We start from the raw sequence: 6,213 nt of genomic DNA, 5'->3' as shown, positions 1-6,213 counted from the left end.
TTATATATATAAATAATTGAAAGTATTTTTCCGAATATGAAGGAGATGGTGCAGTCAAATCAGGAACAAAAAAATAGTTAACAACTATTTATTTGCCAATGATTTGCCCCACTTTACATGGCTTCATGAGGGCTATGAAATATGCAAAACAACTAAAAATATGTTGACAATGTGAGAAATAAGATATAAAGACGTAAACTAAGATGAGGTTAAAAACTATGTAAATATGAGCAAAAAATTATATAAAAATTCGTCTCTTAGTGCATACAATTTTTGTTTTCTATTTCTTTTATGTCTAGTTTTTTAACCTGTTATTATATCTCCTGTTCATTTTAAATCTAATAGTTTATGTTATTATTTCTTTTTATATTTACTTATTATTATACATTTTATTTTTATTTATTTTTATTCATATTTCACTAATATTTACATACATCTTAACCTCACATCAGTTTACTTCTTTTTATGTTATTAACTTACATTGTCAATATATTTTTAGTAGTTTTGTATCTTTTTTAGCCCTGCAAAGTAGGGAAAAATGTCGCCAAATAAATAGTTGTCAACTATATTTTGTTTCTTTTTGACCACACTCCTTCATATTTATTAATAAATTATGCAACATAAAGATGGTTGGATGATAAATTAAAAGGATATGGTCCGGGTCGCAGTCAAGAAAACTAATTAAAAAGTAGAAGGGCATATGGTCCGGGTGCGGTCAAAAAAACTCAAATAGTAGAAAATATACTATTTTATTGAGCCAATGTTTCACCCCACGTTGCAGGGCGATGTGTTTGTATCTTTTTTAGCCTTGACGAAGCCCTGCAACGTGGGGCGAAACGTTGGCTCAATAAAATAGTATATTTTCTACTATTTGAGTTTTTTTGACCGCACCCGGACCATATTCCTTTCATCTTTACACAGGGTCAATCAATAATCTTCCAGTAATTAAAAAGTAGTTTCAACTATTGGTTATTTATTAATAATCAATGTTTTGGCCTAAATCAGAGGTCTTCAGACGAGGGCTGTTCCAATTGGTGGAGATTTACAGGATAAATGGACAAAGGTAAATTTCAAATAAATGAAAAATTGTGATTGAAGTAATCAAAGATGTCTCTGAAGAAAATTTTCTGTTAAAAACAAGACATTCTAATACAAATTAAAACATTTTATTGATTCTATCTTATGTTTCCTTATTTATTTTTTTATTCTCATTTCTAAGTACCATACCCTTTATTGTTCATCTTAAATATTTCTTATTTTCATACAAATTTATAGTATATCCATATAAAAGGTTTATAAATTATAATTATTATTTGAAATATGTTTCACTAAATAAATAAAATTTAATGTAAATAAGTAAAGTTCAGTAAATAAGGATTAAATTTAATTCCATTCTGTCAAAACATCTGCACTATATTGTTGTTGTGTTCCCTATCTTCATTACATATTGCTTCTTATACAGTGGCAAGAGAAAAAAAAAAATTTTATTTTGTATTTGACTTATTCTATAGAGTGTACTTTAAACTGTGGTTTACTTCTTGACAACCCTACCTCGTGGACAGTCTATAGAGAGACCACTGTAGAGAAAGAAATGCTATGTACAGTAATATCTTTGAAACATGCCCATTTGAAAATAAAATAAAAACTAGTAAGTTGAATGCCAAATTCTTTAAGTGTTTGAATAACAGTGCACATGTTTGTTATTTATATTAATAAAGTTCCTAGATAATGTTATAAGTTGTTTCCTGAAAAGACAGAAAAATCAGTGAATTATGAGAGATTTAAAATTTATGTTCTCCAAAGCACTTATACATGTTTTTAAAAATGTACCAGCACATTTTATGTAATTATTTTTTATTTTATATTTGACCTAAAAAAATCAACTCCACTATTTTTTTTTCAGAACATGAATACTTATTTTTTAATCCTTTATGAGTTAAATAAGCTTTATTCAAGTCTATATCTATAAAAAAAAAGTATCAGTTTCCTAATCATTTGAATTTTTCATTGATATTTTGGTTTTTCTTTTTCGGAAATCATCTTAATTAATTTAAGAATGTATCTTTAAATTACTTCCTATTTATATTGATGAAAGTTGAAATAAATCAGGAAGTGCAAACAAATGAAGATTTTTGTATTTATCAATATGTATATAAAAATTTAGTAAGTTAATGGAACAAATCTTTATTATTTAATAAAATGTGAAAATGAATCTTAAAAAGTGATCAGTTTTAGTTTAACTTCTGGCACATAGATCGTGCTACCTCTTCAAACATAACCAAAGAGATAAGTCAATAACTTTAAACTATTAAATAATAAGCAGATGTTATTGAGAAATCGATAAAGAATCGATATTATCAAGTACAAGCGTTACCAAATAACATGTAATACTTTATACGCTTCTACAGAATTATCTGAAATTAGTAAGATTATTATTTTATATCTCACAAATTAAAATTAAAGCAATCTAATAATATAAAAAGACTGAATTTTCTTAAAACATTGTGGAGGTACGACTTGCCCCTGTGTCACGTCGAAAGATTCAATACTGTATTGTGTCCTACACCTATTCTGACAATTATGGAAATGACTCCCTACACAGAGGGCATCTCTTCTACCTCCATTTTACTACTGAAAAGTGTATTACATTTTTTATTTTATAATTAAATTATACTAAAAAGAAATAATTGCATAATAATTTATTTCCAAATATAAAATTTTAGATTAACACTTGCAAATTATGCAAAATTTGGGAATGAGCGCATGAAAACTTCACTTCTGCAAGTAATAAATTAATTAAAATCAAGTTAATCTTAAAGGGAAAGTTTCATAAAATCGATGCCTAAAAGAATATATTTCGATATATTAAATATATCTATAGTGATTTTCTTATTTTAATATAAATAAATATATATATACATCTTATTTTTATTTATTTTATTTTTACTAATATTTACATAATTCTTAACCCTGCCTTAGTTTAATTTTTTGTATCTTGTTATCCTACATTGTCAAAATATTTTTAGTTGTTTTGTTATCCCTGGACAAAGCCCTACTAAGATGAGCTAAGTCAGTGATTCCCAATGTGTGCGAAGAAATATTCAATTAAACTATTCGGCAATTTTCTTGGAGTTTCCAATTCTCTAATTTTTGCGCCAACAATCGTGTATGCTGACAAAATTCCAAGAAATTTGCAACTTTAGAGTCTTTCATTGTTTTCTTTCCAATCCGTATCTTTTGAAACGGCTACCCATGCTTTCGTCACGCAAGTGGTAAAGCTCTACGAATATTAATTCAATTTGCAATATCCTATTTGTGCGAAGCTGGATTTTCGGGGGTCGCGGTAATAAAAAGTAAATATCGCTCAATAATTAACGTTGAACAAGAAATGAGGGACGCCATATCCAATTTTATTCCTAGATTTGAGAAGTTGTGTAGTGAATATCAAGCCCATCCATCCCAATAATTTTAATAATGTTAATAATCAATGAACGGTTAATAAATTGTTTGTGAATTTAAAACTCGTGTTTAATTTATTTTTCAACTAACCTAACCACATGGTCGTCGCCCATGTCTCAATTTGGATATTACCAAACAGTTGAAATTAGATATTTTATATTATCCCAAGGAAAATAGTAAGTATCTGTTTTTAATTTGTCGCTGTTAAAAAGGAAAGCTTTTCAAGAAAGCAAAAAATTTATGAATTGAGGCCTGCGGAAAAAAATGCGATTATTTAGGGATACGGAATCCGAAAAATATTGGGAACCTTTGAGCTAAATTCAGCAAATAAATAGTTATGAACTATTTTTGTGCCTTTTTGATTGCAAAGCCGAACATTTTCTTCATATTTTGAAAAGTGCGGTTAATCATTTATATTGCTAAACTATGTTCCGTAAGATTACGAGTTCTGGGTTTTATTGAAATCTTAATTTATGTATATAAAGTAAAAGTGCTTCACTAATTAATTACAAGTTTTTTTAATAGAAATAATCATACAATCTCAGATTAGCAATTTTACGAGAAATATGTTTCTAGATTATTACTAGCTGACGCGTTCAACTGATCAAATTCGAAAAATTAGCTTTTTTGTAATCAATCATTGCATTTGTTTTTTTGTTTTTTTAAATTTGCTACAAATGATCGTTGAATTTCGAGAAATTGACATATATAGAGGGATTTTACTATTTTTTTTTTTGTATCTCTTCTGGCTGTTTGTTATGCGATTACGAACAAACTCGTCGTTTGATAATTAAATCTCCTAAAAAACAAAAAATTGTAAATTACCACAAAGAACAGAACTTAACAATTACATCAAATTGCCTAATGAATAATAACTATCCAACTAGGGACAGTGCTGACAATCCGCGCATTTTTACCAGATTTTTGGGTATTTTTCACTTTAGCGGGGTTCGGGGATTTAGAGTAAAACTGCTTTACGTTCAGTGATGGGCAATAATTATATATAGTTGTAGCCAATGATGTGATATTTATTTATCAATGGTTCATTCATGAATAAGGGTCGTATCCATGGCAATTTTAGCTACAGCTAATTTTTGCCCATCTCTGGTTGAAACTAATAGCTAAAATTGCCATGGATACGATATTTATTTATCAATGATTCATTCATGAATAAGGGTCGTATCCATGGCAACTTTAGCTACAGCTAATTTTTGCCCATCTCTGGTTGAAACTAATAGCTAAAATTACCATGGATACGATATTTATTTATCAATGATTCATTCATGAATAAGGGTCATATCCATGGCAATTTTCGCTATTAGTTTCAGCTAAAGCTAATTTTTGCCCAACTCTGTTTACGTTATATGTAGAACGCTAGTGCGGCGTCTCACTTGCCTTGATCTATTTTTTTTTAGTTAACAATTTTAATACTTTTTCTATTCGTTATTTTTCTTTAGATATTGGATTTTATAGCCTAGGCGTATCTAAACCATTTGGGGCCCATACCATATTTATTTTGGGATGAATATAATTTTTGGGCCTTGGACGGATTTGTTTTTGGAGCCCGGGTCAGTTTAAATTTGAAGACTAAGCCTGATATAAGTTTAAGTTATTGGGAAATTTTTTTTTGGCTATTATGTTGTGACAGTTCACAGTCAAGGCGTGAGACAGTTAACACAATTGTCAGTCAGCTAACATCATATGTACTATTAAGGATCACGCCAGACCCAGTGCGACATTACTGTTAAGACACTAAACTGTCGAATGCTGCCATATTGTACCTATCAAATAGTTATAGTACAAGAGCCCAAGAGGAGAAAAAAGGCAGTTATTTCATTCCAATTTTTTATTACTTAAATGAAAACTATGTATAATTACTAGTCAAAATTGATGAGTCTACCAAGTATAGGTAGGGGGAATAAAAAATGACGGTTGGTTCAAAATGATAAAAAAACTAATTTTTCATTCGGAGCTCTATATCTTAAAAAGTAGAAACAACACAAGAAAACCAAAGAGAACGTCATTTAATGAAGAGTCAATTTGCTAAAATATGAGCCCTAATAGAGTTATTTACGTTCAATAGTTTTCGAGATATAGCTTTTTAAAAAGCAACATTTTATAAAAATTTTGTATGGGACGTACTGAAAGATCAGTAGTTAGTGAATTTATTTTGAAAAATCTATATCTCAAAAACCATCAAAGACGTACAGATGTTTGTTAACACTCAAATTAAAGCTAGTTTAATGAGCTATAAAGTAGTTTATGATGTTTATCTTCGTAGGAGTAATAATTTTCATGAAATTTGCTAAAATAAATTGATTTATAGTTGTTCGGCCAAATTTTCATTAGCCAAATTTATATTCATATGTGAATATAATAAAAACTACTACCCCTACGAAGATAAGTGACATAAACTACTTTATAGTAAGTTAAATTTCCTTTATTTTGAGTGTTAGCAGACATATGGATCTAGAGATATATTTTTTCAAAAATCTGACATTTTATACGAACAACTAGAAATTAACATTTTGTGAGTTTATTTGGTCAAATATCTTAAAAACTACTACTCCTACAAAGATAAACATAATTAACTATTTTGTAGGAAATTTAACTAGCTTTAATTTGAGCGCTGACAGACATCTATAAGTCCAATGGTTTCTGAAATAAAGTTTTTCATAAATCAAACTTATTGTCCGAACAATTATAAATCAATTTATTTTAGCAAATATCATGAAAACTACTATTCTTACGAAG

General features: G+C 28.5%; 1 protein-coding gene across 1 annotated transcript in view; it reads left to right on the top strand.

Annotated features, from left to right (window-relative positions):
* Positions 1 to 1,436: 1,436 nt before the first annotated feature.
* LOC106687677 (serpin B3) overlaps positions 1,437 to 6,213 on the top strand; it is a gene marked incomplete in the record, with an annotated part of 31,839 nt that continues 27,062 nt past the window's right edge. The window contains 1 exon segment of the mRNA XM_067049184.1: positions 1,437 to 1,648.

The sequence above is a fragment of the Halyomorpha halys genome, unplaced genomic scaffold (genome assembly GCF_000696795.3).
Source record: "Halyomorpha halys isolate HHAL.00 unplaced genomic scaffold, Hhal_1.1 Scaffold997.1, whole genome shotgun sequence".
Classification (NCBI taxonomy): Eukaryota; Metazoa; Arthropoda; class Insecta; order Hemiptera; family Pentatomidae; genus Halyomorpha; species Halyomorpha halys.
This window is presented reverse-complemented; position numbering and strand designations above follow the sequence as displayed.